Source organism: Maniola hyperantus, chromosome 15, assembly GCF_902806685.2.
Source record: "Maniola hyperantus chromosome 15, iAphHyp1.2, whole genome shotgun sequence".
Taxonomy (NCBI): domain Eukaryota; kingdom Metazoa; phylum Arthropoda; class Insecta; order Lepidoptera; family Nymphalidae; genus Maniola; species Maniola hyperantus.
In genome coordinates this window covers 5,096,792-5,123,063 of record NC_048550.1, presented here as the reverse complement: position 1 = coordinate 5,123,063, position 26,272 = coordinate 5,096,792, and the positions used below count along the sequence as shown (strand labels likewise).

The following is a 26,272-nucleotide window of genomic DNA, read 5'->3' as shown; positions in this document are numbered from 1 at the left end:
TTAAAACAACTTCAACTTTCACCTTTTGTATTAAGTATGATATTTTATCACCGATAAGATTATTACTGACACTTGTAGCTTAATACCTGTCTTAAATCTATGTTCCAGCTTTCCAAATGGCAGTTTGATTAATTTCCTCAGTTATGTGTTTCTATTATTACGTATGCTATATTGTAGGCACCCATTTTTGGAGTAGGTATCCATACAATTAGGTAAGTAGGTATAACTTGTATAAACAATAATTGCGCGAACTATTTATAACTTGCCGCACGAACGCCCTTAATGTGAGCTGAATATTTCATAACTAGAGGTAACCTAAAGAGCTACGGCGGTGTTTGGTGAGAACATTTATATGACTACAACTAGTCATAATATCTATCTATATTAATTGTACACCCATTATTATTTAATAGGACCTTTAGCATTAACGAGGTAGGAGGAACTCATGTCGTCAAATTAAAAACTGACCTTGAACCTGCTATGTGGGTGATTTATCGATCTATTTGGTGATAGCAAGTTAGGCGCGGGATGTTTGTTGTATGACAAATTAGCACAACTACAGGCATATACTTAGCATAACTGAGTAGGCTCCAACCTACGGTAGGGGAGCGGAATGACATAATATGCTCTGTGATATTCTGGAACTAATGATATGATTTTCAAAATTCATTCACCGATAGATAGCTACATTATCCCCGAGTGCTATAGCACCTAGGTACTATTAGTAGGTATTACCTACAGAGGTTGGACGAAGCCATCTAGACACAGCAATCGTGCGGTAAATGCGGGACGAAGGAGTAACCCGAACTGGCCTATGTAGTTAGGGCCCTATGTGGAAGGGTCGTCTCGTCGTGATAGTCATTTAACCACGAAATTAAAGGCCTCGGACAACTGTGTCTCTCTTTATGCTGTGGCGGACTAGGGCTATAAATTTTATCACGCGGACAAAGTCTACGCGGGTAAAATCTAGTCTTCTAAATATACAATAAGCTGACTGACTGACTGATTTATCAACGCACAGCTCAAACTACTGGACGGATCGGGTTGAAATATGGCATGCAAATTATGGCGTAGCTAACAAAGCAATTTTGAAAATTCAACCCCTAAGGGAGCAAAAAAGCTAGTGTTTTAATATTAACTCGAAGTAAAGAGGCACGCAGGTCGTAGGTAAAATGCGAGCATCAAAGACTTTTTTTATTACTTGAGCATGTACCTATTTCAGCGTTGTGGTCGCCGCCGCTCGTATGTAATGGAATAATCGCATTGTGGACAATTTGACTGAGTCGGCCCTGTATAACGGATGCCGCGTTTATTACACAGGATTTATGCGTTGTCACAGTCACAAAGTGATCTCATTAGGCTTGCACGTAGTTTTAATTAGAGAGCTAGAGCTCGAAAATGCGGTTTATTGTATAGATTTTATACATTGTTTCATAACTCGTAAGTCTGTCTTATTTAACAGGCTAATACACTACAATAATAAACTTGCTGATCTGCTTTGCAACACTCATAATGAACTGTTCATACTAGCAACACATTTTGCTTTATAAAATATCGTTTCCGTGGATAATTAAAACTAACCAACGCGGGCTCTGGCCGTGGCTGTTGTTAATAATTATTTCAATAACATTATTAGGGGACACTGGGGAAACATAAAGAGACAGTATGAGCTATGTATTTGGGGCTGCAATATTCATTTTGGCCTCAGTTTATAAATATAGACGGTGTTCGTGTAACGTTATCCAGTAATTTTATTATCGTGTTCGACGTTCGTAAATCTTTGATGCACAATGACCTAATGGTTAAGACATCGGGCTCCTGTTTGGAGAGTCCGGGGTTCGATCTCGGCAGAGATTTGTAAATAAATTATCTCTGATCTCGAGCACGCGTAACTTTTCGGGGTTATACTTAGGTAATAATATGTGCGTTCGGTAAAAGCTATCAATTGTCACTATCATCACTTGCTTTTTGCTTGCTAACAGGGAGCCGCTGGATTCATGCGGCGCGACGCAAAACCGTTGCGTGTGGAAGTCCCTATGTCCAGCTGTGGACGTTTATCGGTTGATAATAATGATGATGATGATCAGTAGCATCCCTGCGAGTTCCTTACAATGTTTTGAAAAAGGTGTCAGAAGTCTTCCAATCCGCACTTGGCCAGTGTTGAGATCTACGGAGACCTGTCCTCAGTAATGGGCCGGCGATGAATTTAGATGATGTTTGAAAATCGTAATATTTATGATAGGTATATTATTACCTATCTAGTATCTACTTAGTACTTACCCAATTGGGACATAGCATAGGTTGTAGCCAGCAGGTCGCTTTGTAGATTGGCTTGTGGAATGATGTTTCCATCAGTTCAAATTTATGATTGCAATATTAACGAGGACAGTACAGGCACTATATCAGGGACCTAGTTAATTGCAAGTTTTGAACGAATTTTGCGACCACCATTTCAAAGTTAATGTTGTAATGTCGCGCTGAAATAATGAGTGTGGTTGAATGCAAAAAGAAAAGCGCTTAATTTCACGCAAACGCATTTTAATTAGTACCTATCTAAATAATAATTATATAAAAGGAAAAAGTGACTGATCTATCAACGCACAGCTCAAACTACTGGACGGATCGGGTTGAAATTTAGCTATTATGACGTAGGTAGACATCCGCTAAGATGTGATTACTGAAAATTCAATCGCTTAGGGTTAAAATAGCGGTTTGGAATTTTTACAGTCCATGCGGATGAAGTCGTGGGCATAACCTAGTTATAAATGAAGATAATTGTCAATTGATTTTTCAGAACCAAAGCTATAATAGGGTTCTTGTAATAACTCTACTTCCGTGAGGGTAGAGTTATTTATTTAGGGTTGATTAACCCTAAACGAATTACTACCATTGGAGATCCTTAGTCTACCTTTCAGAATCGGAATCATCATTTATTTTGCCAGAATAATTATGGTACTTGCAACATAAATTAAGTAATATCCACATATCCTTCCCAGCATGCCACGTAAAATTGTTTTTTTACTTAAATCTAAGAGCTTTAACCCATTACAACCTTTTGGAGAAACCGACCCCTTTACGATAAAACAGATCCATTTCCTTTATGAAATGAAAAAAATATATATTTAAAGAATTGTCGTTAAAATGCCAAGTTCTAAACATGAGAAAAAATTGAGCAAGTAAAAGTTAAGGTGATTGTCTTTTGTAAACCACTGAAATAGGTATCGCAAGTCAATTAAAGGTTAGAGCAGTAAAGTTTCTACAATTTCGCAATTTAGTTTTAACCGATGTTTTAATACAATGCCGGACGAAGCCAAGCAAACACCGCAACCTAGTCGCAACGTGAATACCGTTGGTACTTGGTAACAATTTCCATTGGTGCGCGTGAGCTAACGAATAAGTTTGTAGTGCTTTTAAAGGACTTCAGGGCACGTTGTGGGCGATTCGAAGTTGGAACAAACAGAAGCCTGTCCCAGTATGATGGTTAAGAAACGTGAGGACTGACGCGGCCACGTGAACACGTGACCGATTATGTGGACCTCAGCTGACGCACGTTCGCCGATCGGCTACATTTACAAACAACTATTCTAAGTGTAATTAACGCCATGAAAATAGTTACTATGAAGTTCATCGCTTTTAACAGTTTTGTCGGTTTTATAAATAAATTCAGTTTTATTTTAATGGTCTTGCACAGGGCCGTAGTTAGTAGTTGTATTTAAGGTGGGCAACAGCGGTTAAGCTAGGGCGGAAGTAAAACATTTTAGGTCAATCGAATTTCGTCGTAGGTAGTAGGTACTTGACTGTGAGTGTGAGTTTGTGAGGTAGATAGATAATAATAAGTTTATAATATTACTAGCTTCTGCTCGCTTCTTCGTCCGCGTGGACTACACAAATTTCAAACCCCTATTTTATCCCTTAGAGGCTGTATTTTCAAAAATCCTTTCTTAGCGGATGTCTACGTACTGCATGCCAAGTTTCAGCCCGATAGTTTGAACTGTACGTTGATAGATCAGCCAGTCAGTCAATCAGTCGGCTTTTTCTTTTGTATATTTAGACTAGCTCATTCCCGTGACTTTATATTTAGGGGTTGAATTATCAAAAATCCTTTCTTAGCGGAACGTCTACGTCATAATAGCTATTTGCATGCCAAACAGCCCGATCCGTTCAGTAGTTTGAGCTGTGCGTTGATAAATCAGTCATGCAGTCAGTCAGTTAATCTAGTCCGGTTTTCCTTTTGTATATTTGGATTTCCACAAACAGTATTAATTAGTTAATAGTAATTTTAAGGTACATTGCTCCAAAATGTCTCCCTTAGATATGGCCGTGCACTTGGCGCTTGCCAATGAAAGCGCTTTGCCACGTGCTTAATGAACCCTGAGCAAGTTATTACTTATTCTGTAAATTCAGTTATAGTATTTGCGAATAATTGAGCACAGCGGACGAGCGCAACGTTTATAGCGTGAGACAATAAAACATGCGCATCATGACGACATGGCGACGTCTTCACGACGAAACGGACATAATCTCGTTACGACGATGTCATAACAAAGAGATTTGTAAGCATGAACTTTATGGTCTGTGTCCAACGAGCTAAAATTTAATTTTCTGAAATAATCTGTCAGCGAGCCATTAAAATTATTCGTCCGTGCTCCCCCCGCTTCGAGTTACAATTATGCGGGGCTAGGAAAGATTCGCAACTTAAAACGTCGGTCTCGACACCTCATAATACAATTTTATTTTCTAATCTAGGCATTGGATACTCTTTTAGCTAGCAAGAAAATAATTGTTTGTCAAAATATTTGGTCAGGACTTGGAGAAAGGGAAGACTATTCAAATTACGTTTTATTTCACGCCTCGAGTGGGTAAATTAGCATAAAAATAATAAAATGTCAGCGGGATATGGTCCCCGGATCCCCAGTGGCGTGCCAAGCGCCCTCCGACATCGGTCGCCTGTCAAAGCGATTTTCAAATCCATTCACATTATATGGAAGTGTTATCTCACATGTTAACCATAGAAAATGTTCCTTATATTTGTTTTTAGAGTTCCGTACCTCAAAAGGAAGAAAGGCACCCTTATAGGATCACTTTGTTGTCTGTCTGTCTGCCCGTCTGTCGAATCAGTCAAGAAAACCTTTAGCGTACTTATTTCCTTTCCCGTTGACCTAGAATCATGAAATTTGGTAGGTAAGTAAGTCTTATAGCACAAGTAAAGGAAATCCGAAAACTATGAATTTGTGGTTACATGACAAAAAAAAATCCTGTGTGTTCTTGATCAAATAATAAACCAAGTGGTCTATCATTATATGAAAGGGCTTTACCTGTAAATTCTAAAACAGATTTTCATTTATTTGTATGCGTTTTTGATCTATCTTTCAAAATGTCGAATAAAATACCCGAGGACGGTACCCTCGGTGGGCGAGTCTGACTTGCACTTGGCCGGGTTTTTTTAAATGAAATGCAATTTTTTTTAAATTGCGAAAATAGGCTTGCGCTGGACGACAATAATGCTTAACAAACGCAATGATGAGGTCTAGATTGTATCGCGCTTGCCTATAGAAGATGCCTATTCATACCTTGAAGGTATTTTAGGATATAGAGTACGTGGCAGGAAACACGGACGCCGCAAAAGGCCATTCCAAACCTTAGTGTTTCGTACGAAAAACGTTGAGCAGAAATGTTTCGCACGCGTATAGTACTAAGTCATTAGAATTAGGATTTAGAACAAAACATTTTTTGCTTACATATTTATCTTGAGATCTTCGGTATATTTCTTCAATTTGCGCTCGCAACTGGGATCATTTAGTGATCTTTGGTCATCCCTAACACAAATTAATCAATATAAGGTAGGGAGGAAATTAGTTCAAAACGTTAGTTCACAACCAAAGTCAACGCTGATATAAAGAGCTCCTAAATAGCATTTTCATCGTTAGCAATAATTGTTCAGTCTCCTGCATAATATCTCCAGTAAACGACCCATCTCCCACAACGCTTTTCTAACGCCGTATATTGTAGATAAGCGACGCGGCAACAAGCATTGATGTTCACTGGGGACTTCAATAGCAGTCTATCTCCTTGATTCTTTGACGGAGAGGGATTTAAAGCAACTCTTTCAATATAAGGAAATACCAATCCAGAGTGCAGAGATGTTATTTGAAAATCACACCCTCAAGTTCGGCTTTAATTTTAATTTGAAACAAAGATTGGTTAGAATAAGTCGTTTCAATACAGTGTAGAATACGAATTTCAAAATTGTTGCGCTGTTTTTCATTGCACATTTGGCAGGTACAATTCAAAAATCATTTATCAGTGCAATTATTTTTTTGGAAACCGTCGAGCCAGTTTAGTAATTTAGGTAGGTGAGTAGAATTTTTTTCATGCTTTGAATAATAGTTTTTACTATTGATTACGAGAAACAAACAAACGGTTATGAGTAGGTATGCTCTATCGATTGAACACAGATAGCGGTATTACAACGCGTGCAAACTCAATTGATGTCTCTCGGAGTGCTTGCTAATAGCTCCTTTGAATGTGATGTGGCGAACAGCCAGCGGCTAACCTGCCGTTACGGGGTCTTGCCGAAACTATTGATGCTCCTCCGGGATTTCGCCTGATAGGCTTACAACGCTTGTGTATTATGCTAAAAGTTAAATCTAATTTGTCGGTTATCAATAACCTATAGTATGCGACAGGTCGAGATGGCAATCGGGTTATGAGGCAGGGGGACGCCTCGCACCCCCACGTACGACGTAGGTATATAATTGTAATATCAAAACAGTTGACTACCTAGTCCACAGATTTTAACCTAAGTACCTACATGGAATTGCCGTGTGGTTAATTTATATGCTAACAATATTATACCGATTGATCGTCATGCATGAGCAATATAATGTGTCAACTGCCGGTCGAGAGATAGATTCAAATTGGGTATTGATGCTGTCGCCATATAAGAGAAATTAGCGAATCTGGTCGGCGCAGCGCCGAGGGCAGAATTAAGTCGGGAGTAACGTTGTTACGCCGGTAATAGCATATTACCGTACGCTGCCTAGTGCCTACCTCGCGCCGTACGGCGTGCGCCCATTTTACGCCCGACTTCGACTACCAAATTGAAACGATTTTTCAGTGACATGATTGCATCGACGAACAACGTTAGCACTTTTGATATCCATAATACAAGAAGAGATGGCAGCAAAATCTACTGTGTATCAACAGTAGGTATATGAGCACTCAGTGACACCTACTTCTATGCTATACAGCAGCCAGTAGCGTACATACTCGTAGTAGGAATAGGAAAGCTTATGAAAAACGTAGCGCAACGTGACTATCTGAGAGAATTGACGAAGCCGTCTGTCACTAAGCTACACAATATTGGAGTACAATTCTTCGCAGACAAGCTCTTAAGGTACGCGCTGGAATAGAATGGAAATGTAAATAAGAATATTTCGTGACTTTTAAAAGGCTAATCCGTGACTGGGATAACGACTTGAATTAGCAGATGTTTTCTCTCAGTAATAACTAAGAGTTCGATGGTGATGATGTTTAAGTATTTCCGAGAGAATTTCGGAAATACTCAGTGGGCTCTGAGATGTGTACCCAAATGTTTAGCTGACAGTCTAGAGCGTTGATGTTCTCTCAGAGAGTAGGCATTATTTTTTACTGAAAGATACGCTTGTTAACGACAATCATGGTTAATAAAAAGCAATGATGAGGTCTAGATTGGAGCGCGCTTGCCTAGAAGATACATATTCACTCTTTCCTTGAAGGTATTTAGGTAACACGTGGCGGGAGACACGGTTGCCAGAAGGGCATTCCACACCTTAGCAGATCGCATCAGAAAAGTTACGTAAAAACATTTCGTGCTAGTAGATTGGATGCTGACCACATAGGGATGCCAACTATCGCTAATTATAGGAGGAATATTTCAGATATCGGTTCACGTTCACAGTTTCGATTCAAAGGATATGTTACAGTCGTCTCTTGCACTATAACCGTATTTCGAATGTGGTTCGGGCTTGCGTCGGCTGTCATGAAATTCTGTCCGCACGTAATAAAATTACGACCGGAATGGGTACTGAAATAAAGTAAACAGTTGTGATGAAGTGCAATACTGATATGTTGGTGAATTCGGGGAAGTTGCAACTAGCTATTAAAAGAGAAAAATTATTTCATTACCAGTTATCTCATAGAGATATCGTTAGTAGTTAGCAGGTACATAGCTTTTGTAACAAAATCCCGCAAACTATTTTGGACTTGCCTTTACACAAGTTTGAAAATCTGTTAAAAGTATGCTCCTGAAAAAAGCATATTACACAATTGAAAATTATCTAAATGATAAAAGAGCGTGGATTTGACCTGCAGCTCGATTCAGCAACGCGCAGGACTGCAAATATTTTTTTTATACATGGCATAAATATTGTATATCAAATCTTTGAAAAGAGCAACCTCCGAGTTTCTTGCTGGTTCTTCTCGGTAGGAAAGGCATTCCGAACCAGTGGTAGATGCAGCTGATGATTCAAAAATACTTGTAAAAGTTTAATTAATTAATAAAATATTTTTTATTTATTTATTTATAGAGATTGTGGGAGATATATAAAAATCTTATTACTAACGCATTGGTATCTTTATGGGTAGACATGACTGGTATAGAATAAAGAATGTGGTATAAATTCCGTATAGGCACAATGATTTTCACCTATCTGATAACCAGATAAAAGGTGCATGCCACGCATGGGTTGCCTAATGTACCTACTCAATTCAAAGCTACCGTTTTTTTTAAATTTCCTATCTAATAGGTAGAGGATAGGAAGCTAATTTGTTATAAATTCCGCCTACAGTAGATACCTACAAGTGAATGTGCCTCTTATTTATTTAGGTAGGTACATAAAATCGTACCTTTTAACTATTAAAAATTATAACGTGCTTAAAGTTTTCCTTCATAAGTTTATATCCAATTCAGTAAAGTGTCATAACACATTAGTAACGATGGTGTTAATATCCTACAGTACGCTATAAAAATATAAATTAAAACTGAAACTTTAAACTGCACTCGAGTTGTTATACATTAGTTTCAAATGATTATAGCTCCATGTGAGGCATCGTTGGGATCTAGTTAAAGACACGGGTTGAACTTTTATACGAGTTGGGTAAGAAGGAGATATAATAATTGGAAACTTGAGATGCCTGCTGCACGCGCGGCGGGTGTTAGCGGTTATTTCTTATTTTATCGGCGTAATATACCCATTCAGTTATGAATAACATTTCTCTATTCATCTTATTAGATGAATATCCAACGAGAAATATTTTTCTCGTTGGATATTCATTAAATACCTAACTTATGATCTAAAGGTCTTATGGAGATCGCACACAGACGGAAGACGCGGTAACGGCGTATTATTCAGTAGGTAACATGACTACCATGGCACTGAAAATGTGCATACTATGATGTTGCTCAGACTATAATAACTCTAGGTCTAAGCAAATTCAAAGTATGCTCTAAAGATCTCAGCCTATTCGGTCACATTGAAGAAATGCTGGTAACCTCTGCTAATGTCTTCAGCATATTTTCTGCGGTGCGCTCGATGCGGCCGAATTTGTCACACACATTTGCGTAACCTTGTCAAAAATGCGTTATGTGCGGCTCTGCAGATTATCTTTCGGTATGCCATTTTTTAACCTTTAAATTTTTATTGCTACGTATAAATCAAAGGGATATATTGTTTCTGGTTTAATTAAAATCAGTCGCGAATATAATGACAGATAGTACAATTTAAGTAAGTATTTCTCAAAATAAAGTAGGTAAATACTTCCAGGTTTACGATTTTTTTCTCAACTACTAGTAAGTAAACTTCTAAACTGTGAAAAATTAAAAGTATTTTCACTTTAAAATATTTACGAAACAACTTTGTGTGGTTTACTATTCAGTAACCAACAAACAAATGATTTCCATGTACCATGAATAATGAAAACTGGCTCCATTGCTTGGCTCCATTGTTATTCTAGCCACACTCGGCTTCAATTTTTCTTCATTTTAGCGAATAAATTTGTGAAACGGCAATAAAAATATGCACTTGGAACCACACCAAATAGTCATTTGTTACTTAATATCCTTTTTATCATGAGCTGCTTACAAAATTTTTGCGACATCCTACTTTTCGTCGAAAATAATATTTCAACAGAAAGAATGGGCGAAAAATAGTAAAAAAATTGTGCTTTTACCAAAAAGTCCTGAGGCAATTCTCGGTAGATTTGATTAGCTTTAATAATAATATATAGGCTTAATTTTTCTGTGATGGTAGTTGGTACAGTACACACAGAGATAGACCTTTATATTGTTGTAGCTTTATTTTATTTTTAACAGACTACAAAAATTCAATTCAACCTATAAGGTGAGTATCTAATACAGTATAGATATGTAATGGACCTAGGTCTGCGACTTTCTCGGTTCTGGCCTGGCTCGATCAATTGAGTCATGAAGAAATCAACTATTTTTAGATGTAGCTAAATAATCTTTCTCAATAAAAAAATTACTATGGTTACGTATTGTGTACAGAATAGGAAACATGGATAAAAGCTTATCAGAAAGTTATAACTAGTATCTATTTAGCATAGGAAGTTGTAACCAAATCTACCTATAGCTCAAATTTTACTGCACTTACTAACCGATATCAAAGCGTTTTATGGAAAAAGTTCCCTGAAAGGCAGAGCATCCGATCGCTCTTTATTACTATGCAGTACTGAGTTACGAAGAAAAGTTAAAAAGTGTTTGACTTAGAGATTGCAAACTACATCGGTTGCCATTAAGAGGGCAAGGAATCTCTTAAACTTTAATCTCTAATCTAATTTTTAGCAAGTTGTTAGGAAATGGAACGGCTATTTTCCGAGAATTTCTCTTTTATTTTCGACGCGACAGACTAAGGACAAAGTGATGTCTTTTAAAAAGTTCAGACCAAGTAGCAGACTTTTAGTTTATAGTTTATCTATCCAATAACCCCATTGGTTAAGTCAACGGCTCTGTTTGATGTCTCGACGCCGATGCACCTTAAGAGCTATAGAGTGCCTAGTTATTTTTACAGCTCCCTTACGGTGTCTCGCTAAAAGCGTTTGTCTTGCATTTTTAAAGTGTCAATTGAGATATACGAACAAAGGCGCAGCTTTAAGCAAGAAAAAACTACGATAAACCCTTTCATGTGAGCGTGAGATTTGTATGTAAATCTATTCTGTTTTTTTAAAAGTCCGGTTTTCATGATCATTATACAATACAATTGGCTGTAACTGAAACTAAAACTACCCTTGTCATTATTATTAATTTATCATTTTTAGCGTTTTTCGGTTCGGCGACCTTTCGGTTTTCAGTCCGCTTCTTTAACCGTTGAGCTATCGAGGCTCTTAGGTTAGGTTAGGTACCTAGTTAGTTGACCCTGGTTATTAAAAGAAATATGCAATGTCGGAGATGAATAACGGGATATTTAAATGAGTGGGATTGATAAAGCGCACAATACTGGAGTAAACAAAGGACAAATATTAAGTATTCAAAACGGCGTCGCGGCGGTCGATTGCGGAAATGACAAACCGATTAGTCGTAGGTCTGCGCTCGGAGATATATCCGCCGGAACCTGGTGAAATTACTTCCCACGTCGTTCTCGATGCACGCCAACAATGTTCAAGTGAACGCAATAAGATATAACAAAACCGTTCAAGTGTGGTCACAGAGGCGCTGCTTCATTAGAATCGAAATTCCCACGGTTCATTAGGATTCCCCTGAATTCTCGGCGTTCATTAGAAATACTCTGGCGGAGTGGACCCGAGACGTAAATAAGTGATTAACGCAGTTGGGATTGTTTTCAGACGCTCGCCGGTGCCGCGCCGGAGCCGTTGCAACTCCAAGTGAACTCTTGATGCATTTAAAATGAGACGCGCCACCCGCCGCGCCTCCCTCGCCAATGTTTCATGAGGTTACTTATGCTTACGTCAAATGCTCGTTTAATTTGGTTTTAATTGATCCATTCTAGCAAATCTTTTATTTGAAGATCTTTTCTTTTCATCTTTTATTTAAAGGCTTTTACATTGCTGTATGTCAGCCGTATAAAAATCTAATCGACATGAAATATTAAGTATCTGTCTAGCATACATAGATTAGTAATTTCGTTGTTCTCCCGAATAAAGTCGATTGGTAACTCCTCTTTCAAATCTGTGAGAAATCACTAGTCGATAAAATTTAACACGGTCAAAAATCGTGAAAAATATCCCCAAAACGTCGTTACACACGCCCGTAGCAAACTGAAAGCGCCGATCGTAACTATCTGGTACCTACTTTTTAAGCTGAATTTTATTACGGTGCGATGAAAGAAGGTAAACGTAATCCGTGTGCTATGTCTACGTAATAAACAGGTGAGAGTTATTTGGTGGCGTCTCTTTGAGTTCAAACAGAAATTTATCAGTAATCGGCATCTTTTCGTTTATGTCGACATTTTTTGAAAGGCCTTGTCGCTCTTTCTCTAAGTAAGTACTTACCAAAGATATACCTACTCGTAAATATAGCTGATATATAATGTTAAAAATCTTAACCCAAAACAAATAAAGCTATAATAATTTGAAACTTTGTATGTAGACTATATAACAGTAAGTAACATAGCTAGCAAATAACAGTACCATCTCGCAGGTGAAGTCTAAGCCCCAGTCTACAAAATGTTTGAAATTATATTATGTACTAGCTTATGCCCGCGACTTCGTCCGCGTGTACTACACAAATTTCAAATCCCTTATTTTTCTACTTAGTAGGGGCAATTTTTTTCAAAAACCATGATACACGTTTTCTATGTATATAACAATTAGTGTAAATACACAATTTCACGATTCTAACTTCAAATCTGACAGACTTTCATACAAATTTCAAACCCCTATTTTACCCCTTTAGGGGTTGAATTTTGAAAAATCCTTTCTTACCTTATGCCTTTGTCATAATAGCAATCTGCATGCCAAATTTCAGCCCGATCCGTCCAGTAGTTTGAGCTGTGCGTTGATTTGATAGATCAGTCAGTCAGTCAGTCAGTCTGTTAGTCAGTCACCTTATCCTTTTATATATTTTGATGAATGTAGTTAGGTACCTATATCCCCACAGAAAGCTGATTCCTAGTTCCATGGTATATCCTAATTTACCTAAACTGTATAATATGTATAAATAGTTATACTATAAACAGCCCCCGCCTAACCCGGTGCGGGCGAGTGCGTGCGACGTGCGGGTGTGCAGGGCGTCTTCCCGCCTCGTACCCCGATTGCCATCTCAACCTGCAACGGACTATAGGTATCTATAGAGGCATATGCTTATAAAATATAGTATGTAGCAGAGTTATGCAAAATCTTAGTTATCGGCACTTGGTGAGAAGTTAGCGGTTAGGGGCTAAATGGACCCGCACGTCCGGACAAACATCGGAAATTCGCAAGTCAAACAAGTTTACGCAAATTTATAACTTCCGCGAATTGGTAGAAGTTGCGGAATTGCATACCACATAGGCATCTATATATGTATGCTTAAATCAAACGTCGATATACTCAATTTGTATCACACAAAAAACAAGAATCACTATTATAACCCATATTATAAATGCGAAAGTGAGTTCAATATCGATTTTTGAGAGTGACTTAAGCTACTTTTTATCCCAGTAAATCGAAGAGTTCCCACGTGATTTAAAGACCTAAATCTACGCGAATGAAATCGCGAGCATTAGCAAAAGAAGAGCAAAATATTAGGTACTATTTCAAACTTCCTAGTTGCACAATAGTTTCTATACCAACGAGCCACTAAAACAATGTCGCAATCGCATTACGATCCAAAGATGTTAATATGAACGTGAAACGCAGAACTTACAAGTAGTTGAATTCTAGTGCGACGAGAAACTTTCCAAATATTAAAATTCCGTAGAGATCTAATATATTTTCTCAGTAAAAGTTGAATCTTGGTTTAACGTGGGCGATGATCTTTAAGGGCGTCGTCCTACTGGTTATTGGCCGGAATACGGTTTATGCAACTGCAATAAAGGGAAAATACTCGTGGGTACATCGTGAAAAGTGATTTATATTTTCAACGTACTCGTAGGTAAGTACTGGGATTTGTTGACTAACGGTTTGTATAGAAATAAACCCGTGGCACAGAATATATAATACCAGTGGGTTGTCACCTAATGGGTAGATAATAGTACCTATATCACGTTTCCTTCTGCATCCCACCATTCTCAAGCGGAATCAGAGAAAGCGGGTAATGTATGTTGGAAGATATTTTACGTTAATTTCTAAGCTTGTAGTATAACCACTTGGATATTCTGATAATAAGTTGAAAATCTGAACTTTGATATTCTCATTGCAGCTAGGGACTTGGTAATGCTGTCTCTACAATATTCCAGCGTTCTTTAAGCTCGAGCGTTACGTAAAGTATTATCTCAATTCTCAAGTTCACTGCAGGGTGCAGGGTGCAAAGTCCTGGAGGGCGCCGCACTGAAGTAGGTACTAGATACGCTTTGTTCGGCACCTATCGCTGGTTAGTGTCTATTCTATGGAAAATGTAATAACAGGGTACACTGGGTACAGCGTAAAGTCATTGTCATGACTAGATACTGTATGCAATTTTAGTATTTCGAAAACTATAAGTATGTCGGTCTGTCTATATTTTATCTTTCCACGGCTCAACTGTTAAACAAGCTTGAATATCAGACATAGTATGGAAACACTTTATGCTACTGATATACACGGCACGTTTTATAACGGGAAGGGATAACAAAGACTTTTGAAAACCCTAATTCACGATGAAGTCACGTGCAAAAGCTAGTGTTCTATAAACGTACCCATAGTTTGTTGGGTTGATATCGTAACTATAATACCTATTGATAAATCAAAATAATATACTTTACTTATTATTTTTCAACGATCAAATAAGTAATTTACTACAATTGACTTTTTTTATGTTTTAAATTAGATTTTATACATTTTAAGGGTTCCGTACCTTAAAAGGAAAAACGGAACCCTTATAGGACATCACATTGTTGTCTGTCTGTCTGTCGGTCTGTCAAGAAACCTACCGGGTACTTCCCGTTGACTTAGAATCATTAAATTTGGCAGGTAGGTAGATCTTATAGCACACATTCGAGGAAAAATCTGAAAAGCACGAATTTGTGGTTACATCACACAAAAAAAAAATTAAATTGCTGTCATGAATTAATAATAATTAGTATTTTCAATTTTAGAAGTAAGATAACTATATCAAGTGGAGTATCATTTATGAAAGGTCTTCATCTGTGAATTCTAAAACAGATTTTTATTTATTTCTATATATCATAGTTTTTGAATTATCGTGCAAAATGTCTCAAAAATACGACTGAAGTACGGAACCCTCGTTGCGCGAGCCTGACTCGCACTTGGCCGGTTTTTAAGAACTAACAAAGCTTTGAAATAACAATAAAATAAAAATAGGTGTTTTCCCTTCAATTTTTAGGAATTTTATATTTTATTTGAACTCTGAATTCAAATGGTATTTCACGACCATAACTGAAATATTAAACTGTGAACACAGCTACCTATGTCGTGTGAACTTCAAAAGAATGTTACAGTAATTTCTTAGAAAAATGGCGTGAAGCGAGTTCAGTGTACAGGCAAACTACTGTAGGGTCAACATTCAGAGGTTGTTGTACCAAGGTCATAGTCCTCGTCAAGGTATATAATAGGAGTTCTTTGTTATGCAATGTTACGAAATATTGTGTGCACTAGGTACATATAGCCGGATTTGTTTTATTCAGTTTTTAAATGCGACTCGGTTTCAAAGATAAATTTTAAGTAAGTAACTAAGTACTATGTTTTTTTAAACTAGATCAATGACATCTGAGAATTGACTAGGTACCTAAGGGTTGCGACTATCTTATATCATAAATGAAAACTTCGCGTAGCGCGTCTAAATTAGGTACCGTACCGTCAGAAATATAAGCCTTTGTATGAAAGGAGCGAAAGAAAAAGCCCAAAAACATTGTTTTAGGGGCACTCAGCTCGACTATTTTAGCATACATCCGAAAGATTTTCAGTTTTCAGGTGCCTGCTCAGCAACGTTATTTAAATTAAGTCCCACGTTTCAAAGCGAACCTCATTTGCGTTTACAAAAGTGCAGATCATATTTTTTCTTCTGTGTTCGAATTGAATGCGCTGTAATATTCTTTTTTGTCTAGAAAGAGAGCCGCGCGCCTCACAAAGCCTTCGAGTCCGTATTCGTTGCCTCACTCACCTGGAAAGGAAAGAAAAGAAAATGTTAATTAAGAGCCACTGAACAAAATTGATATCATCGGGAATGGACCTTCTGCCTTATTGTAAACGGATGCCGGCAGTTAGTTATGAGAAGCTGTCGGTTGATAGGTTTTCATTTGAAAGCTTTTTTGTTGCGATAGTCGTACCGAAGATTAACTTCTTTTAACGTCCGACCTAGCGTGAACAAATATTTTATTTTCAGTAATTTTATGTCAGTATTTAAAGTAAAAATCACTTATTGTTCTCGAATAAAGCGTTTTGACAACGGAGAAATGACCGATTTTAAGCAATTGAAAGCCAGTCGAAATTATTAGAATTATGATATTGAAAATGGAGATGGGAAATTTGCTGGGTAGTTAATGTACCGCAGGATGTCGGTATGCCAAACGGGGCAACGTACATCTCATTTACACGAGCGCCGGTATATTTAGGGAGTGGACCGCGCGCGGTGAGCCGCGAACTAGCATTTGGCAGCGCACGCGCCCGAGCACAGCCGGCTCTGTAAACTAAACAACTCGTAAAAGTGTAAAAGTCGTAACGATAGCGGCGCAGAGAGCTGCCTAATATGAGCGGCGCGGCTGGAATCGCGCCAGTGCTCATTATCAGATGGGATGTTCCGCAACTCTTTCGTTTTACGATTGGCCTCTAATTACGCTAGTGCTCAAGGCGGCGGCGCGCGTTTTTTCATTCGATACGAGCGAACAACGGCGCCAAATAGACATATTTACGTATCGTTTACGGTTCGACTGCAGCGTTAATAACTTTCAAACTGTAAATGTAACAATCGGGCGACGTTCGCGATATGAAAAAAGTCTCGGAAAATGTCGCAGCCAGCCCGCAATAACAGAGAGCGCTGTTTTACGAGAGTATGCTGATAAAGCCGAGCCGCGCGAGTGCGGTCGCCGGCTCGCCTTACGACGCGTTGCCAATTTATGCTGCACGATAAGCAGAGTCTGTTTAGCCTCCAGCGGAGGTGAGTTACGAGTGCTGAATCATGCACGTGCCGTAATTCTTCATTTGCAGTGTTACTCATCTGCAGTTACCCATTGAACACCTTTAAAGTCAGGTAGGACATAATATTATACAAGTAACGAATAGCAACCTAGCTCTATGTAACTTTGCAGATCACTCAAAAGCCAAAACGCGATTCTTATCATGCTACTCAATGATGTAGAGAACTTGAGACGAATAGTAGGTGCCTAATATTTTCAAAATCATTAATATTTAGAAACATGGATAATTAATTAACTATTCATTATTTACTAGCTGATGTCCGCGACTTCGTTCGCGTGAATTTAGGATTTTAAAAATCCCCTGGGAATTCCCTTTGATTTTCCGGGATAAAAAGTAGATCACTCTAAAGGTCTTTAACGATACCCATGTAAAAAATCGCGTCGATCCATTGTTCTGTGTTAGGACTACTGAATGGAAATTATCAAATTGCTACGATACACAAACTTTATACTGCGAGCATCCATTTATTTATAAAATTTTATCAGTCGAAACATTCACACTACTATCGAAATTGTACTAGCGCGAGCGTGCCGGCTGTAGCGTCTATCGGTAAGGCAATATTGTTTCGATGCGGACACCGATAGGAGCTTGCGAAATTACAGCCAGATGAATTCTGTTACAGCCTGGCATTTCAGGCTCTGGCTCAGTATTATTGTAACATATTCAAGATGCTGGTTGGCGCTCAATCGACGATGGAATAACTGGAATTACATGGAATCGCTCGCAGGGAATATTAGTATGCTGATGTCGAACGCCACTGGAATGATTCGGCGTCACGTAGACCGACGTCTCCGTCGTTGTTACGCCGAATGCAATGGTATAAATATCATAAGTTACTCGCTACTCGTACCTACCTATCTACATCTCGTAACATTATCGAGGTATGAATTCTCTATTTACTGTACCTACATTTTTTTTTCTTTTCTATTGCATTTTATTCTTTTTCATCCGGTTACGAAGGGTTAAGTTGGTATAGAGTTTTTTTATATTAGACATGCCGCATGATTAAATGATTATGTACTATGAATTAGGTTTTTTAAAATTCCGTGGGAACTCTTTGATTTTCCGGGATAAAAAGTAGCATATGTCACTCTCCAGGTCTTTATATCCATACAAAAAATCACGTCAATCCGTTGCACCGTTGCGACGTGATTGATGGACATACTAACAAACTAACAACCCAACAAACAAACAACCCAACAAACAAACACACTTTCGCATAGGTTCCGACTTACAACTTTAGAATTTTACTCAGTTTGAATTAATGGTTTTTAATTATTTTTTAAATATCTTTGTAGGACATTTCTAGCGTATAAATTAAGTTAAAGATAAAGAAGAAGTCTTATTAGGATGATTGAGTGGGCATTATAGCTGAGACGTATTATGAAGTTATTTGGGAAGAAATCGCGCGATGAAAGATGGGGTCTTTTTGTTGGCGACTCAAAACACAGCGCGTGACGCGCATAGAGGATGTGGGAGTGAATTCAGAGGGTAATCCTGCCATATTGGAGCGGAGACATGACGTGTATCCACGCTACAGTGATATATGGCAACGCAAGGCTGTGTGTACTAACTGCGCACATGTATCTTGAGTAAAGGTGAAGCCTGAAGGTGAGATATTATGTCGTTTTCCTTAAGTTTTATTTTACGTTCTACTGACTTTTTATTTATTTATTTGGAACAACCACCAAATGATACTCAATGGTAGGACTTACAGCTAATAGCACTTCCTGTCAGTCTACCTTCAGACGTGTGACATGTGTGCAGGTAGGTATGCCGAAAGGAATTAATAAGAAAAGCATAAAGAAAAGCATGTTTAGAAGTAAATATAAATAAATACCTTCCTTTCCTAGTAGAACATAATATATGGAACTAATTACCTGACCCACCTACGTTCTCTTTCGATATGAGGATACGATACGAGGGAGGTGTTATAGAGGCATTGACTTGCAGGTGTCTACTTCAAATTTCATAGAAATTCGAAATTTCCGACTCATTCCATCTTTATTGGAACATCAAAATATCACATTTATAAGGCTTATCTAAAGATTAAGTTATGAAAATGTAACTAAAATAGCATTTGGATAAGGAAATTTAATTGAAAGCGTAAAATTATGCGTGAAGATGAAATGTCGTGCGTCCTGTGGGCTGTGGCACGAGGGTCCCGGGGGGCCGTCAACTCAATCTTGCCCCATTACGCGCGACAAATTGGAAAAATATTCAATTACACCATGCTAAATATTGGATTATATCAAGGCAAATTACAATTTTGCATTAGGGACCGTAACACTATCTCTAAATGTCGTCGCCTTGGATAAATCTAACTTCTTGGTAGTAATTTTCCTTAACGAAGGCGAGATACACTTCATTCCACATAACATTTGTTTAAAATTAATAAAAATTGTGACGTTTTATTTAGGTACGCCTTGCCCTATACCTATATATTATTTTGATCGACGCTGGTTTTTAATGGGTTATTTTCCTTCAGAGTGTAGGTATACACTATCATTAGTAACTTTTCACAGATCCATTCCACCAATGATTCCACCTATACCCGGGTCAACATTTTGATATTCGATGTCACAACACGACATCACCCTCAAAATTCGGTATAATTTTGTTACGGACAAAAGGGCAGATTCCTTAACTAAAAAGATAGAGCAGAGTGTCAAATATCATACTCGTCTCACTGCGTTCGTTGTGCAATATACATTTATTAGTCTTGTTACTCCCCAAGCGGTCATCGTAGTGGCCAGGGCCTTCAGTAGCATTTCTGTAGATAGGTCTTTACAGCTGCGGTGGTGAAACTATAAACCAAATCTTATCTAAGTTCAATGATTTGTTTCGATTTGATAGAAATTATGATTTTCAATGCTACCTACTGTTAGAATGAAAACCACTTTGATATATATTATACTTAACTATATATATTTTAACTAGTTCACTGTTTCTTATTTAATTAATTTACAAATCAGTACAACTCACTATTCCTCGTCTAAGCGTCACCATAGAGTGTGTAGAGCCTACTCCAAACCATAGACTCTCGGAGAATGTCAGAGGGTGCTAGGCCGTGTGCAGACTGTCAACAATTCATCTAACACATTATCAACAATCCACCTAACACTACAACCTTAATAAAATAATATATATTATAGCTTAAGTATGTATGCATGTATATACTTTATTGCACCACAAAACACAAATTACAGGATACAAAAAACTTATTACAGCTTATGTGACAGGGATGTCGAAAAAATACGACTGAAGTACGGAACCCTCAGTGGGCGAGTCTGACTCGCACTTGGCCGGTTTATAGTTTTTGGGAAAGCGATACTTATACGTACATCTAATCTATCGATTGCTGATTTTATCAATTAGGGCGAATCTGTCCGTAGGGATATCATGTCCATTGTCCATGTATAGTTCGCGATAGGTCGAGATGACAATCGAGGTATGAGTCGGAGGGTAACCCACCCCGATTGTCATCTCGATCTGTCGCGTGCTGCAGGTGTCCGCAAATCATTTTAGGTAAGTTGAATACGTCGTATAGGCACAGGACTTCATTAATGAGAGCTACAAAGCACAGAACGGACATATAATACGTGCATTAAAAAACGCCAATTCAATAAGTAATTGGCAATTAATTACAGCACTTTCTATTTTAGCGTGCGAGGCGCGACACTCCCTATGGCCCTCTCTAACGAGATTTGGGTTATACCGATTGAGTTCTAATAGCTCCAGTACTTTGTTTACATCCGTTAGCGAAAACTAAACGTTTTCTTAGTTAATCTACTCATGAAATATATGCGCATTGCGAAGTCAGATTTTCCTTAATTGAAAATAAGCTAATAGTTAGCTTAATTGAAAATAACCCCTCTGAAATTATTTTTTGAGGTATTGAAAGTTTTATAACCTACATTGATCGATGATATCTAAATTTATAAGGCTCTGAATTGACGGACAGATAGACGGATAAGTGCTAATTCACCCATTTGCCCTTGGAAACCTCTCTTCACGCTTCGCTCGTAAGCTGTGATAGCCTAGTGGTTAGGACGTCCGCCTTCTAATCGGAGGTCGGGCGTTCGATCCCGGGCACGCACCTCTAACTTTTCGGAGTTATGTGGGTTTTAAGTAATTCAATATCACTTGCTTTTACGGTGAAGGAAAACATCGTGAGGAAACCGGCATGCCTGAGAGTTCTCCATAATGTTCTCAAAGGTGTGTGAAGTCTACCAATCCGCACATGGCCAGCGTGGTAGACTATGGCCAAAACCCCTCTCAGAGAGGGAGACCCGTGCTCTGTAGTGAGCCGGTAATGGGTTGATCATGATGATGATGATGATACGTATACGAAAGAACTTTAGATAAGTATCACTATTAGTTTATTAGTAATTTTGTTATAGATACAAAATAACTAAAAGTAACTCAAGCAACCTAAAACATAAAGAAAATAACTCCTAAAACAGTAGTAAGTACATAAGTTCCTGGGAAAGACAAATAAATAACGTTTTTAGGACGTGACGACATGATCACGATCGTCAATCAAATCGGCGCTCAACTTCAGCGATCCCACTTTGTTCAGATTGGTATCTTTATAACGTAATTAAGTAAATTTCGAACTCGTCTCGCTCCATCTCCGAAATAATAAGAATAAGAGCCGAGATAACCCGCGATTTAATGTAATTTCGCCTTATTTTCCCATCTCTCTTAATTGAAAAATTCAACGCGGTTGAAATCATTTGTTACATAATATGATGTAATGAACCACATATTCTTTGTGTGTTTAGATTATATTTTTATTACCTCAGACTTATTTATCATATTATGATATCTCTGTAGACAAATAATTACCATTTTAGTTTACTGGAATGAAAAAAGTGGATTCAACTAGATGTCACACAGGTCACAGCTATGTTTATACATATTACAACGCAAAATAAGAAATCAATTTAAAGCTGCAACCATACTGCAATGTAATAAAATCATGAAAACGTACACATTTTTATGTGTAAACGAAATTACCTACTTAAAATAATAAAGTTATTAATATAGCAATCTTACTTGTAAATATGTACCTAGGTAAATGGAACTCTACAAATATGTGTATTAAGCTAGGTAAATACCTATAGCCTATTTATAAATTCTAAAGGATCGATTCGGAGACCCAACGGCTGTGATTTCAAAACATAATCGTGATTGTTTAAAGACATAACCATCCAGATGGAGTGTCTGAAGTGATTTATACCAAGTTATTTGTATCAGTATTCGATCGGAGTGGATTGCGCGACACCTTTCAAACAAATTGTCTTGAGACCACTGTACGGTAAACAACTCCACTCTATGTAGATGTTCGTACGTACCAAACCAAACATACCGTTTCCTCAAGTGCTCACCGAAATTGCTCCTAGCACTCGATTGCTTATGTGGAAAAGTGAATTCACTATTTTTGCACCCTTTTTGTTTAATCTGCAAAGTAGATTTGAATTACGCTGCGGACTATTCCCGAGAGTTTCGTTTATAGAAAACAATGTAGGTATATCTATACTGTTCTTGGACGAGTCTTAGTAAAGTATAGAAGGCAGGAATAATATTAATTAATTAAGACGAGAGAACTAATCCGATAAAACTTCTAATTATTTTGCGTCTATGAAGTTTCTCAATCACGTGGATACCTAGTATCCATGTTATTTATTTTTATTATTGAAACGTCGATGAAGTTTAACAATTAATCACTTTTCACCTTCCACTGGTGCCGTTCAGTGACTAAACAAGTTGACTAATTACTGACCATTGGCGTCGCGTAACAAAGTTCGATTGTGACTGGAAAACTAACGCAAACAAACGCAAATTGAACGGTACACGGAGCCGTGTCACATGATACTGTCGCGCCAGGCTGTGTAAGTGTGTACACTGTACATATAAAACTATTTGAGTACCTTCGAAATTAGTTTCCAATAAAAAGGTCCATGTTGAAATGCTCCTCTCATTGTATTAATTTTTTAAATATCAAACAGTAAAAATAAAGTCTTTCTTTAATCCCATTTCAAAAACAAGCGGAGGTTCATAATTAAACGTAATATGTTATATTATGAGTAACATCGACTATCAAATATGCATATTATGGAATTTCTGCTTTTTAAAAATTGTGTCACTTTTCTCTATTAACATTTATGCTGTTAATTATACTCGTACATTCTCTGCAGTAAAGAAGAAGCCTATATTAAACTATTTGCCTTTCCTATTTTCAATTGGTATAATTTAAATAAAAGACACGGGTGGGTCGTTTAGGTCAATGAAGCCACTCTTGAGTAATTGTTGTTTGGCGTGGCTCTGGATTAATTATAGTCTCGGAGGCAACTGCAACGTTTCTATAGACGAAATACACGTTCAACATTCGCTGCGGCTTGGTGGAGTAAGTAACAATTTATCATTTGTCTCGCAAATCAAATACAGCTAACATTTTACCTATCGTCATTCCCCATCGCTTGCTCACTGCTGAGCACGGGTCTTCTCTTAGAATGACAAGGGTTTGGCCATACTCCACCACACTGGCCTAGTGCGGATTGACAGACATTTCACACCGTTGAGAATATTATGGAGAACTCTCAGGCATGCAGGTTTCCTCACGATGCTTTCGTTACTGCAAGTGATATTTAATTCGCACATAACTCTGAAAAGTCAGAAGTGCGTGCCCGGGATCGAATCCCCAACCCCCCGGATAGGAGGCTGACGTCTTGAGCATTAGGCTATGACCGCGCTATTTTACTTATCGTAATTTTTACAAAAAATCAACGTTTGTGACGTTGCATAAATCATAATAATAGTAGTATCAATAAAAATCGCGAATTAAGATTATATTCACTAATCATTTATTATGTACTTTTTTACGAAGAAATAATACAATTAAATAGAATAAAATAAACTGACGAACTTTTACTTAGTGTGTAACATATTGCGGTCAGCTCTTACAGTAAACGACCAGCATGCGTAGCATGCGATGGGTTCTATTTACTAAGCTGCGTAGCCGTTGGCAACTGCTACGAATATGCGAGTTGCCAACTCGGATAAGCTACATAACAGCGTAAGATGTGTACAAGTCTTAAGATATCAATCATAATATCGTTGTTATGTTTGGCATAGAATAAACGCGCATTAAACCCATATAACCCATATAAATGGGAAAGTACATATGTTTGTTTGTTGGTTTATCCTTCAATCACGCCACAACGACGGAGCAACGGCTTACAATTTACGTGATTTTTGCATGGATGTATTTTTGTATTTTTTATCCCGGAAAATCAAAGAGTTCCCTCGGGATTTTTAAAAACCTAAATCCATACAGACGAAGTCGCGTGTATCAGCTAGTTTACGTATGTCTGTAACATGAGCTCGAAATGTAAAATTTCTGAAAAATGTACTTATAATAATGTGGTCCACTATAAGTCAGCATTGGGAATGTTGAGGTCAGCTCTTATAGTAATTACAGCCAGCTACAGTACGCGTAGCACGCGATGGGTTCTATTCTGCTAAGCTGCGTAGCTGTTGGCAACTGCTACGAATATGGGAGTTGCCAACTCGGATAAGCTGCAGTTACGGCGTAAAATGTTTATTGTGTACACGTCTTAAGATATATCAGTAACCGGTGATATGGTGGACATAGTCATAATAAAGGTATAGACGCATGAAAGGATTTACGATAATAGTCAAAACGCACTTATGCTACGCGCTGCGTCGCGTCGCGCAGCGCCGCGCGCTGCTTTAGTGCGTTGGCACTTTTATGTCAGTAAACAAAAATACATATTCGGGTTATATTGCAAGGTACGTGCTGCACAAAAATAAATGAAAATCTGCTTTAGAATGTACAGGTAGAGCCCTTTCATAGGATAAGCCACTTGGTATATTAATCTTACTTTGAAAGTAAAAAATACTAATTATTTGAACACATTTTAAGTTTTTTAATGATGTAACCACACATTCACAGTTATTCACAGTTTTGGATTTTTCCCCTTACATATGCTATAAGACCTACCTACTTGCCAAATTTTAGGTACGGAACCCTAAAAATAAAACGCAAAAGTTCATAAACTGCACCTATTGTTTCGATTTACGTTTCTATTGTTCATTAGTGCATAGAGTGATTATGACACCTAGTAAACTTTGTTACGGCTTGATGCAGGCATCTTCCATAACTATGTAAATTTATATTATAACCATCTTAGGGAAGTAGGTATGTTATATGTGAATACGCATAAAATCACTATACACAAATGGAGCCATATCGTTGCATCAAGGGCTCATCTGATAGAGCCGGTTCAATCAGCCAGATGTAAATGGTACGAACACAATCACAGTCTTAACGTGAAACACTGAATGCCTATCAAGTTCACTGCGAATGCAAATCAATGCGCCCAGGTGTAACATGGAGATAATGTCGACTTAACCATTGTGCATTTGATGATTCCGTATATTGAACCACATTTATAAACAGTCGTTAGTGAGTAACAGATCCAACTACATTTAAGTATCAACATATTTTATTATCTGCAACAGTTCTTTAGCCTTCCTTTATGCTTTAGAGTAGTTAATTAAAATGAATAGATTGTAGTCTAAAGTTAAGACTACAATCTACTCGTGTGCTACAACTTATTAAATAGGTAGGTACTAGAATTCTTTCTTAGGGCACATGCAAACAGACTGATAGGCTGATATTGGCGCCGATTCTTTTTGTCTTTCTCTAAACTAAATTTAGAGTATCTGCTTCTTTTTCTTTCTAATATTGCCAAAAAAAGACAAAACATGAATTTTACAATTAAAAACTCTTAATTTTAGTGCACGCTAAACAATAGGCTCGCGACTGGCAGCGAAAGTCACGAGGTTTGACAGCTCTATAGTCCTTTTCATATTACATTAGTAAGAACAGGATGGGAATAATTTAAAATTTAGTTGTGCCCAGAATCAGTACTATTATAATATACCTACTTACATT

General features: G+C 37.7%; 1 protein-coding gene across 2 annotated transcripts in view; it reads right to left on the bottom strand.

Annotated features, from left to right (window-relative positions):
• LOC117988653 (matrix metalloproteinase-2-like) overlaps positions 1-26,272 on the bottom strand; it is a 260,902-nt gene that overhangs the window by 14,615 nt on the left and 220,015 nt on the right. The window lies entirely within an intron of this gene.